A 13,421-nucleotide genomic window follows, 5' to 3' on the forward strand; every position below is an offset into this window, starting at 1 on the left:
TCGGTCGCGTTTACCTACCGATGTTTTCACAGATTGTAGCGCGTGGAGGCGGTAGTCTCTATCAAACGGGTCTCAGGAATGCAATAGATTAGGGGAGAGTTCACGCGCCTTTTTATGGCCGGTGCAGCCAATTAACATGTATTTACCGCGATAGTTAGGCGAAAGAAAAGACTATCGGGGTGGGAGCTAGTGTCTACAGCGGTAAAACACAATGGGCAACTGTAAGGTTATAGACTAGAATGCTAGAGCAGAATGAATTTAAAAAAGGGGGGCTAAATTGTTCTCACACGAGTGAAAGGTTTTCAGGCTTTGAAATGGAACAAAAATAAAATAAAAAAAAACAAATCGATTATTTCTTCACAGAGACGAGTGGGTTTACAGCGTTGAACTTGCAATTGTTATATGAACAATTGCAATTTCAAACGATTGCATTCTCCCACGGTATTTCACTGTTTAATCCTTCACGGAAGGTATTCAACGAAAAAATCCAAAAAACCTCACGTTTCTTTCTGATGGCTTCACCTCCTTTTTCGTCAGGCACATTTATTCTCTCTATTATGCGCCATGTGAAGTCATTCGGACCATGTCCATGATCTAGGAAATGTTTTACGAGTGGCGCTGCTACTTTCTTTGTTCTCACTGCAGAACGATGTTCAGACAATCTTGTCTGGATGGCTCGTGATGTCTCACCAACATATCCGAGCTGACATGGGCATTGTAGGAAATATACAGCATTTGTAGTTTTACAGTTGAACATATTTCTGGCGATCGCTGTATAACCATTGTGAGTAAATGATGCTCCTTTGTGAATACTATCACAGGACTTACAGCTGGAGCAAGGAAAAGTACCAATCAGTGGATGGTCTCCAGTCAGAGTTTTCTGTAAAAAGGTATTGGGATCTGATGAATTCTTCATTCTGGAGCGCACAATGTAATCTTTTATATTTTTATTACGCTTGTGCGCGAATAGTGGTTTGTCTAATTTCTCTGTGCCATTGCTGTTGAAAATATGCCAGGACGAGTTGATCACTTGTTTTATTTTTGCATCAACCGTCGAATGACGCGTGATGCACACCAGTTTGTTAATGCTTTCCTTTGGCTTACATCTTAAGAGAGCGTCTCTGTCATAATAACGTGCTCTCTTATAGGATTCCCTCACTAGCCTGTGCGGGTAACCTCTTTCCAAAAATTTCTTTTTCATTTCAACAGCTTGTGTATCAAAATCCTGAAGATTTGTACAGTTCCTTCTCACTCGTAGGAATTGGGAGAACGGTATACTTTGTTTTTGGTTCCTAGGGTGGAAACTACGGAAATGGAGCAGCGTGTTTCTCGCTGTAGGTTTCACGTATAAATCCACCTTTAGTTTACCTTCTTCATGGAAAATCCATATATCCGAAAATTCCAATTTATTGGAACTTATATGTGAAGAGAATTTTAAATTATGGTCACACGCATTGAGCCATGCCAGAAATTCTTCCAAGGTCTGCCTCCCATCGGTCCAGACAAAGAAGATGTCGTCTATGTATCTAGACCAATGGGAAACAGACTCATAGAAGGGCGCTATTTCATTGTGAATATGGCGAGCTTCAAAGGCGGCCATATAGATGTTAGCTACAGAGGGTGCCACTGAAGCCCCCATGCTGACGCCTTTAATTTGGCGGAAGAGTTTCTGTCCAAATTCAAAAATATTTTCTGTTAGTACCATTTGAAGGCATTGCAGCAGGAAGATTTTAGGGCATGGTACATCGTAAAGATCAATGAACCATTCAACTGCTTTTATTGCTTCATTTAAAGGGATGTTACTGTAAAGAGACTCAACGTCTAATGTTACTAATATGTCTCTTGATGGATCAAATGCAATATTTTCTACTTTATTTATCATGGCACTTGTATCTTTTATGTAAGATGGAACATTTGGTATGAAAGGACAGAGAAAGGAATCAACATATTTGGAAAGGGCCTCAGTAGGTGTACCTATGGTGGACACAATGGGCCTATAAGGAGGGTTTCTCTCATCCTTATGGATCTTTGGGAGGCCGTAAATACAGGCAGTTTTGCCTGCATTACTATTTAAAAAGTCAAACTCTTTATTATTAATGTCACCATTTTCTAAGGCTGCTAAAGTAATTACATGGATATCTTTGACCACTTTATTTATTGGGTTATGTTTCTCTGGTGTATAGAAGGTTCGGTCTTCCAGCATTTTTAACATGTTCTCTTGATAGTCTGACGAGTCTATGACGGCTATTCCTCCTCCCTTATCACAGCTTTTAATCGTGATTGAGGTATTAGAGGCGAGCTCATGTAGTGCTTCATATTCGAGTTTATCAATATTATATAGTGGCTTTGGAATAAAGCGGATAGTTCTTTCTAGCTTTTTTAGAACCACTAACTCGAAAGCTGCTACCTCCGGACTCTTCTAGCGTACTCAAGGCAGGGGACTAAGACAAGAGGGGTGGCCATCTTGTCAAATAGGAAGAATGTCACGGTTATTAAAAAAAAGGAAGATCAGTGGGGAAGATGGGTATTACTGAAATGTGAAATAAATAATCAGGTAGTTACTGTGGCTTCAATATATGGATCAACTGAGGATGATCAGGACGTCTTTGATTTTTTAGACGTAGAGTTGGCTTCTTGGCCTGAACCAATTATTCTCTGTGGAGATTTTAATATAAATGGGGTGGGGGGCTTGGGTACAGAGCATGGGCAGATATATCAAGGATTTAAGAAGAAAGTATGCCAGGCAATCTGTAATATGGCGCAGCATAACACCCTTGCTGATGTATGGACACGATTGAACCCTACAGATGATGGTATTACTTTTTACTCTGCCCCACATAAGGTCTGTGTAAGACTTGATTATTTTCTTATCTCTAATTCTCTGTTGTCTAAAAGTAAGATAGAGAAGTTTCCTCGCTTAACCTCTGACCATAACCCGCTCGTCTTAACACTTGAACTGGCAGGATTGAACAGCAGGACTTACATCTGGACGTTCGAAAGGAAATTGCTGTTGGATGAGGGCTATGTTGCACACATGAATAATTGGATAAATATCTTCTGGCAAATTAATTGGGGGAGCACGACTGCGGGTTTTGCTTGGGATGCCTTCAAGGCTGGCATTCGAGGCGAGACATTAAGCTACAGTATGTATAAACAAAGAAAAGAAAGAGATAGAGTTAGCGCTCTGGTTAAAACAGCCTCAGAGGGGGAATTATGTCTCGCGATTCTGAATGGTATTCTCGTGGAAACAGCTCTTTTAAAAATAGCGAGTGTTAAAGCAGAGATAAATGAGGGCTTTGCAAACAAGGCGACTGCACAGTACCTGACCCACTTTTAAGTTATCGGAAATAGCTGAACAATCTATTTGGCTTATTTTCCTACACATTGTTTTTAACATGACCAATTGATCAAACAATAAATAATTTTTGATACAACTTAGACATTTTTAAACTTCACCATCTCTACCATCACTTAGCACTTATCATCTCACAATACCTGCTCCGCAGTAAATCTGGCGTTGTAGCACACTGGGGAGGCATTAGGCCTACCCCAGTGGGGCCCTATGATGAAACATGTCACCAACCATGCCGGTATGTGAGGGTTTTCTATACAAACCAAATTGGTGTTGTATATCCATACTTTCCCTGCTCTGGTTGTAATATTTTCTTTACACTCTTTTTTTGTTTGAAACACATAAAGAACAGTGTCACAAATTGAGCGAGCGGGTAGAGCATACCCTATCGGTCCGCACAAGGCAGAAGGCTGCTCTAGGGCAAATTAAGACTAGATGGTCAGGGGGGGCTAACTGCTGATTTTGAAGAAGTAAGGGAGGTATTTAAACACTTCTACACTAAGCTATATAGCGAGGACCAACCAGGAGACCAAGTAAAGATCCAGCAGTACCTGGGGACATTACTGTGCCCCTACTTGCAGAGGAGGATAGAGAGGTTCTACATGCACCATTGCCTCAGGTTAAGCGGTAGGGCCAGACCAAATCCCTTTGAAATTCTTCAAGACCTTTCAAACTGCAATTCAGCTGGATCTGTTAAATACAATCTTGCAGGCCCAAGCAGGAAAATCGGTGCCAGGGTCATGGGCAGGCGCTGATATTGTCGTAATTCCTAAAAAGGAAAATCACCCTTGGAACCAGTGTCATACAGACCAATTACCTTAATGAATGCGGATGCTAAGATTTATTCAAAGGTTCTGGCTTCAAGGTTGAGTAAGAGAATAGATTAACAAGTTAGTCCTATGCAGCATGGTTTTATTCCTGGGAGGGCAACTGCTCAACATATACGTAAGGTTATAACTTTACTTGATGCCACAGATGTCTCAGGGAACCCTATGGCGGTCATGTTTTTAGACGCAGAAAAAGCTTTTGACCGGGTCTGCTGGGACTTCTTGTGGGCAGCTTTAAAGCGATACGGCATCGGTAAAGGGTTTATTATGGGTATACAGGCGCTCTACCAGTCCCCTACGGCACGGCTTAGAATTAACCGAGGCTACTCCTCAGTAGTGTCTATTGGACGGGGCACTCGCCAAGGGTGTCGGTGCTCTCGGCTGTTGTTCGCGTTGTACATAGACCCCCTAATTTGTAAACTAGAACTAAACGATAGGATTCCCCTGATCAGAATTTAGGGACAAGTGTTTAAAACTTTAGCTTATGCAGATGACGTGGCAATTGTGACTTCCTCCCCGGTCAATGCCATCCAGGAATTTGAAAGGGAGACGACTCTTTTTGGTAGGATCTCGGGGTACTCCTTGAACAGCCCCAAGACACAGATAATTAAGAATACCCAGGTGATCTGCGAGGATGGACGAGTAGTACAATCCGCAGTATACCTAGGGATTAATATCTCGGCATATTTAGATAAAATAGTAGAGCAAATCATTGCACTTATAATGGCAAAAACCAAGACTGACCTTGATAGAATACATAATCTACATCTCACTTTGGTAGGACGTACTAATGTTGTCAAGATGATTATTCTGCCCAAATGTCTTTATTTATTCAGAACAATTCCTTTGATTTTCGAAGTTAAGTGGTTTGTCGCAATTGAGCACCTCATTTATTTTTATTTTTTTTATGACGTTTATTAGTAGCAGTAAGCAGTACACAATGCGGAGTCTACAACCCTGGGGCCGGCTGCAACACTTCAATTTATAAAAATAAAAAAAAGGAAAAAAAAATCAGAAAGTATACATAGCTCTTCTGACAAGAACATCAGATCCATTGGCATAGAAAGCGTTATATGCATCATGTATGCTCACAGTTTGTTTTTCCATTCAAGTAACGTCTTTTTTTCCCATTTTATAACTAAAGAAACTTTAAACTCAACAGTTCTTATCCGTTTTTCTCAGAAACTTCGTAGTATCGTCGGGGTAATGTTCCGGTATCCGCTGTACTGATACTCTTTTTTTTGTTTGAATATTGGTATTGTTACAAAATGCAGACATCAAGCCATTTGACAATGCTTGAACAGTGGCTAGGCAACTCAACTGAGCATGGTTTCATGTCCGTTCTCTTGAATATGCATATTGTGAAAGATACAACAGTCAAATCTGACTTAATAACTGATCACAGCACTTAGCTTGGCAGTAGTTACATGTATAGTCCATATTACAATGCATAACAGAAGAAACAGTGGTCGCTTGCCCACAGGAACTATAAACTGCTTCTACAAATCTTTTCTCCGGATTAGTATTGTGAAAGCGCTCATTACATCATACAGGAAAAGCAAGGTTTCATGCATATACCCTTGATATTATACATATTCAAATCTTACTCCTAGACTCAATAGAAACAATGAGTGTCAACATATAACAAATCATAAAGACATAGAAACAGGAGACTAGGTACCCACAAGCGAACAGTGTATATGTGTATATGCACCTCTCTAAAGATAGGCGGTCTGGGGCGGGGGAAGCAAGTGTATCCAATATTATGCTATCGCAAGGGTTGATCGGAATTTCCTATGGTGGCATGTGCCTGGGGGGGGGGCCCAGTGCGGAGCAGGGCAGGCAGGGCTAAGGGGGGGCAGAGAGGGCAAGGGTGAGGGCAGAGGGGAGGACAGCGGCGGGGGGAGGAGAAAGGGGCCTGGGGAGGAGCGTGATGGGGTATGTGAAGAAGTCACTGGCGACAGAGTGATCAACGTCGGTTGAACTTCTAAGTAATGCCCATTTGCTGACACGTTTGGTGATGTGCGGACAGGGCGGCGTCCCAGTCCTGTGCTATAGGGTACATGCAAAGCCCCGCTGTCTCTTCCCTATGCAGCGCCACACTCTCCGCCCTGGCCCAGTTATTAAAGGAATTGCGCCAGTCTATCGCTCGGGGGGGAGCATTATTCTTCCAGCGCTTGGTGATGAGGCGCTTCGCTGTTATTAGCCCCAGGTCCCAGAATCGCTCTTGAACTTTCGTTTGTTTAGTTCGCCTAAATAGTCCCAGAAGACAGGCTTCCCATGTATGCGGCAGGGAGCCCCCCGTCGCCGCCGACAATGAGGTCGATACCGCTACCCAATAGTTACAGAGGGGAGGGCACCCCCAGAGGACATGCAATAGATTTGCATCCAACAGTCCACATCTGGGACATGCCGAGGTGGTGAGGCCTAAATAGTGATTCAGGTTATCTGGAGTCAAATACGCCCGGTGCACTATATAATATTGGATTATTCTAAACCTTGAGTTTCGCGGAACATTGCCCGCCCCAGCTAGTATCATTGCCCACTGCTTATCGGGCCAGTTGTGACCTCTATCCGCATCCACTTGTCTCTCAGTTTTTGGGACAAAAATTGCGTGTGATAGTGCAGCGCTTGGGCAAGCCAGTGCACTATATGGGAACCAATTCCCATCATGTGCAGATATTGCACCAGTAGGTGCGTGGGCAGCTCTTCAGAGAGGTCGCCCCAGGCCCTCAACAGTATGTAAAGGAGTTTTGCGTGGACTAAGAATTGTCCCGGTGGCAAGTCAGTATTGGCCGCCAGAGTTTCGAAGGAGATTAGAGCTCCCTCCTCGTACAGATCTCCCAAGTCCTCCAGATCTACAGACGTCCAGCAGTTCAGTGCAGTCTCCGATAGCGTTCCTCCCTCCCAGGGCATACCCAAGAGTGGCAGATTTGGGGCATAGGGCTTTATAGAGTTAGTGAGTTTAAGGCTTCTCGCATAGCATTTCCTTGCCACCGCCAAGTGTATTTGATCGGGGCAGCGGCCCTTGGCTAAAGGATGGAACAGCGCATTTATCTGCGGCACAGCCATTACTGTATCCACTGTGGCCAGATCGTTTAAGTTCCTGCCACTCAGTCAGTAAGCGACCCATAGCAGCTGTGCCACTAAATAGTACAGTTCCTGGTTAGGGACTGCCAGTCCTCCAGCTTCCGCTGCCGCATAGAGAGTTTTCAACGCTACCCGAGGGCGCCCCTTGTTCCAAATTAGGCGTCTGGTTAGGGTTTCAAGTTCTCGAAAGATACGGGTTGGGACGTATACTGGTAGATTTGTGTAATAGTAAAACAGTTTCGGGAGTACAATCATTTTCGTGAGTGTGACTCGGGCTGGGACATTGAGCGGGAGAGAGTTCCAAAACGTGACCTGAGCCGTCAGTGCCGAAATGGCTCTGACCAGGTTGCCCTCTAGCAACTCAAGTGGGTCGCGATAGATTTGGATCCCCAAATACCGGAAGACAGTCAGGTACCATATGAGCCGCTCCCCCATTACCTCGACATCGCACCCCGGCATGTTAGCCGCAAACGAATACACTCCGGATTTTACCCAATTTATGCGTAAACCCGACATGTCTCCAAAAGTTCTGAAGATGTCGGTGAGAGTGCGCGGTATGCAAGTTAAGTCTCTGACATAGATCAACAAATCGTCAGCGTACAGGGACACCGAATGCAACCCGTCTGCCAGTGGGATACCCCAAGTCGCCCCGGAAACTCGGAGTTGCTCCGCTAGTGGTTCCATCATAAGCGCAAATATCAGTGGGGACAGGGGGCATCCCTGTCTGGTGCCTCTGTGAATCCGCACTCTATCAAAGAGCAGCCTCCCTGTGCAAATTCGTACCTCAGGTGCTTGGTACAGCAGCTCCACCATTTGAATATATGCATCACCGAGACTGAATTTCTCCAACACCTGCAATAAAAAGGGCCATTCCACCAAATCAAATGCCTTTTCCAGGTCAAGTATCACGCAACCCGAGTGGGGCCATCTGGATGCAGCGTAGCGTTGGACTCGGAACAGCCGTCGAATGTTATAGGCTGTGCTGCGAGTTGGTACAAAGCCATTCTGGTCTTCATGCACCAGGGTAGGGACTAAAGGTGCCAACCTCTGAGCCAGCGCTGCCGCCAGGATTTTATAATCTGTGTTGAGCAGTGCAAGTGGTCTATACGATCCCAGGTCAAGTGCATCCCTGCCCGGCTTCAGTAGAGAGATCACATGAGCTTTATTCAGAGATGGTGGAAGCATGGCATCTTCTATAGCTGCCCTATACATCCGAAGCAATTCGGGAATTCGAATGGTAGAGTAGGCTTTATAAAACTCCGCCGGTAGTCCATCTGGACCCGGTGTTTTGCCATTGGAGAGAGAAAATATGACTGTACGTATCTCTTCCTCCGTAAGCGTCGCTCCTAATTCCTCTCTTTGTGCATTAGTGGCCGATGGCAGGCGTAATAGTGATAGATACTCTGCTATGTCATCGTCGGTGACTCGCAAGCGGGAGCGGTACAAAGACTTATAGTGGGTCGTGAACGTCTCGTGTATGGCTCTCTGTGTATAAACTTCCGTGCCCCGAGTTGTGCGGACGTAGAGGACCGGGGTCGTTTGGGCGTTGCGACGTATCAAATAGAGAGCAGTTTGCCCGGCTTGTCCCCTGCATTGTGAGTACGGGCCGAGTGCGCAGCATAATTGAGATTCTTCAACCTATCCAGTAGCCGAGCGTGTTCCTCCCTGGCTGTCACCAGTGGTGTGTCATCACCTCCCACCGCCTCCTGCTTGTGCTCCATTAGGACAGTCTCCACTTTCATCAAGTCTTTCTCTACCTGCTTGCGCAGTCCCGCCTGCATGCCTAGTCAATTACCCCGGGTGACTACTTTGAAGGCGTCCCACTCTACCCGCGGGGAAGACGCGGTATCGCTGTTAACCTCAAAATACTGCAATATGCGCCCCGATAAAGTCCCCCGGTACTGTGCGTCTAGTAAGACGTCCGGCTGAAGTCGCCACGTGGGCACCGGTGGATGTGGGCGTTCACACTCAAAGTCCAGGGTGTGAGGGTTGTGGTCAGAGTGTGTTCGGCCTAGATAGCATGTGTTGGTGACATGTGGTAACAATTCCCTGGTTAGCATAAACCTATCTAATCGGACATGCAAGGTGTGGGCACCGGAAAAGTATGAGTACATACGCGTTCCAGGATTTCGGACCCGCCACGCATCTTGCAAGTCCCATTGTGTGCCCAGTCTAGGAGCGCCTTTGATGCCCCGCTTGCCGGCACTGTGATTGCGGGAGGAAGTGAGCGATCCAGTGTGGCGTCTAGCATGCTGTGGTAGTCCCCCCCCAGCAGAAGTGTCACATCGGACCAGGGTGCTATTGTTGTCGATAATCGTGTTAGAAACTTCCCCAGTTCAGTGCTTGGTGCGTATATGGAGGCCACTACTATCGGCTGCCCATCCAATCTGCCCTGAACAAACACATATCGTCCCTCAGGATCTATGGTACTGTGTGTTAGTGCAAATGGAACCCCAGGGGGTATCCAAATCAGGGTTCCGCGTGCGAACGCAGAAAAGCCTGTTGCATATAGCTGCCCCGTCCATCTACGGCGAAGTGTGAGCACCTCTGCGCCAGTCAGAAGGGTCTCCTGTAGGAGGGCAATCTGAACCTGGTGACGCCGGAGATAGGAGTATACCTGATATCTGCGCGAGGGCGTATGCATCCCACGCACATTCCAGGTACAGAATTTAACCACAGCCATGGTGTCTTTTGAAGTCTTCATCGCCCCCCACCCGTCCAATCCCCCGGCCCGCCCCAGTCGCTTGGCTATTCAGGCACACACTAGTCACAGTATATATTTCCCATCCTTTCGCACCATCTCGGAAGGCACTAGTCTCATAAACAGCATACCCATAACCATAATTCCAAAAGGTCGACAACGGAACATGTTGTCGTCCAAACGCTCTAGCGAGCTCGAAGTCTACTTAAGTTCAATGGGGGAGTTGCTGAGTCTATCAGATCTGTGTCGCTAAGTGTTTCATGATACCAGGTGAGGAGTGGTATCTCCCCACCACGGGCAGTAGCTGCATGACTGCCAGTTGCCAATGTCAGTGTTCAGTCCCGGGCTTGTCTGTGACTGTCAGGTCAGGATGCCCATCTACAGGAGCCAATTCCATGTATTCTCAGCAGGCCACTCACCTCTAGGGGTCCGGCCACCCCACCATCTTTGTAACTCTGTTCACCTGCTGCTTGTATGGCTTCTGCCCTCTGCAGTGACCTGGTGCCTTTCCAAGTCCCAGTGTAGGTGACAGAGGCAGACACCTGAGCAATTAAGCGGCTGTGAAAGCTGCAGCGCATGGTGTCCCAGCGGGGATGGCAAATCAGTTGCAAACGTTGAGTTGGAACTTATGGCCGCAGTTAGATGATCAAGTCCGCCGACTGCGGCGTGACATCTGGTATTTCCTCCAATACTTGAGTGTCCGGTAGACCGTAAAGATAGTCATCGTCACTTCCCTGGTTATCGGGGCTGGGGCTAGGTGCTGGGCCCGGAGATTGCGAGCCACTTATCTCCGCCACCATGCGGAGGGCTTCCTGTTGTTCACTTTGCATGAGGTCGGGAGTGGGTCCTATCTCCATTTCTGTTTGCGGTGATTTCGCCGGTGACGGTCTCCTGTGTCTGCGTCATCGGGTTCCACGATCCCTGCATGGTTTAGGTGGCATCTCCCTGGGTTCCGCGTCCACTCCAGAGTCGAGCCAGGCCTCTGCTGCTTCTGGTGTGTCGAAGAAGTGTGTTTTAATTTGGGTTGCCACGCGCAAGCGAGCCGGAAATAGCAACGAGTACTTGAAGGCCAGGCGCCTAAGTCTCTGCTTCACTTCCATGAAGGAATGTCGCTATCGCTGTACTTGAATCGTGTAATCAGGGAAGAACATGATTTTCGCATTGTCTATTCTGATATCCGACAATTTCCTGGCTTCGCGTAATATGGCATCACGGTCACTGTAGTTCAAAACTCGCAGGAGCATAGGTCTAGGATTGGATCCTGTAGGCGGAGGGCGGGATGGCACGCTGTGGGCTCTCTCCACTACAAAGTGTTGCGATAAGGTACCTTCCGGTAACAGCTCCCGAAGCCATTTTTCCATGTGCTCCGCCGTTTCCCTTTGTTCCCAGCACTCCGGCAGGCCCACTATGCGCACGTTATTTCTTCTCGCACGTCCTTCCGCATCCTCTGCCCTGTCTTCTAAAAATTCCACTCTGTTTAGAAGGTCACGCACTTGTTTGTCGACCTGCGTAACTTTGGGCGATATATCTGCTACAGTGGTTTCCAGGGTAGCAGTCCTCTCAGCCAGTTTTTTGGGGTCAGCACGGAGGTGCGTCAAATCAATAGCCACACCATCAATCTTTGTCTCTAATGAAGTGCGGGTTAGTTGCATAGACTCCTCTAGTCTCTCCATTGCCACCAGCATCGCATCAAGTTTGGAGGCAGTATGATCTGATTCAACCTGCTTCGCCATCTTCCCCTTGTTCTGTGTACCACGGGCTCCCGTTCTCGTTCTGGTCCCTCCTGACATGGGAGACACAGCAGGATCCTGGGCGCAGCAAGAGTTGGGTGGAGGAGCACCGGGGTGTACTGCCAGGGCAATTCCGTTGCTAGGTACCGTTCCGCCGTCCACCCCTGCCCTTTGGGGCCCTTTAGTGCAACTCACCAGGTCTTGGGATGGACCGCGTGACGCCCAGTGTGCGCCGGTCACCACCCTTCAGGGCCACCGGTTGTTACAGAAAAATGTCCAGTGTTTAGGGGCCAAGCGCTCGATGGTACAGCTATGTAGCACTGTGTAGGGAGTGGATGTACTCCTGCTCTAATGGGGATGCTGTGGGATGACGTAGGAGAGTCCGCGTCTCGCTCCCAAGGTCTCTCACCTCGTCCCCCTCGTAAGACTCCAGCTTACCAGCAACTATAGCGAGGTGAGTGTCACAGTGGCATTTGATCTAGGCACTCCTCCTCTAGTGTGGGCTTCCGATTGAGAGTGGGATCGGCAGGTTTCCCGCCCAGCTGTCAGGGAGAAATGAACAGTTGGTCTTATGAGGATTGTTGCTATTCAGAGGGCTCAGTGATGTGCCTGCGCTGTACGCTGCTCCGGCTTGGAGGGCGGTGTCCCCAATACTGAATAGTAGGCGCTGTCGCCGCTAGTGGTGCCCGCATATAAGTGGCTGTCCCCAGGTTAAAGGATGCCTCGGCGGTTGCCTATGCCCGTGGTGTCAATGTGTTTCACAGCCGGTATCAGGGAGGGATCATGCTGATTGTGTTGCATGTATCTCACCGTGTGATGCTCGCCGTTCGGGAACCAGAGGGCTGGTTGCGTTGTAGGTGGAATATAGGCGCAGAGCTTTTAGTTCCCAGCGACAATATAGCAGCGTGCTCCTCTCAGTTCCCCAGCTGCAGGCCCCAGTTGCTCCGTGCCCCCAATTCCAGGCTTGTGGGCTCCAGCGGACTCTCCCGTCACCGCTTGCCGCTTATCTCCTCAGATGGGCGCCGCCATTTTGAAAGTTACTGGGTGCGCTTTGGTGTGGGCCCTTCCCCGTATATCTCCAACCAAGTGACCGGAGACCCCCAGGCCGACGCAGCCGCGAGTGGAGATCAGCACTGTGTCCCTGGTTGGCTTGTTCCGCATGTACAATCGGGGAGCGCCTCGTTGCAGGTAACTGTTACAGTCCCGTTTGAGCGTCGGATTCCCAGTCCCAAGTAGTGCCGGGCAGCAGCCGGGAATGGGCTCAGCCCGTCTCTGCGCACCTTCCGTCAGTTGGATCGTTGCCTGCGGTTTTGGCCAGTCGAGGGTGGGAAGCGGTGCTGTGTCCCCGGTCCGCCCGTATTGCAGGTCTCAAAACAGGGGATGTCTGGTGCCAAGGTCAGATGCGGCCCATCGCGCAAGCCGGATCCCCGGCCTCTGTTAATTGTGGCTGCCGACCGGAAGTGAGCCCAGTCCGGGTGCTTCGGGAGGACTCACGGAGGGTTGAAATGCAGTGTTGTCAAATCGCCTCAAATTTTCCCAGGGGGTAGATATACACTACAGGTACCTCCGTTAATAGTCTGGCATCATTTGCATGTGTTTATCCAGATAATTGGCCTGCGGCGGGGGAGCTTCTCACGGAGCTCTACCCTGAGACGTCCGCTCTCATTGCGTGTTCAGCCACGCCCCCGCAATTGAGCACCTCATAAACAGATTTATTTGGG

Source organism: Lissotriton vulgaris, chromosome 7, assembly GCF_964263255.1.
Source record: "Lissotriton vulgaris chromosome 7, aLisVul1.2, whole genome shotgun sequence".
Lineage (NCBI taxonomy): Eukaryota > Metazoa > Chordata > Amphibia > Caudata > Salamandridae > Lissotriton > Lissotriton vulgaris.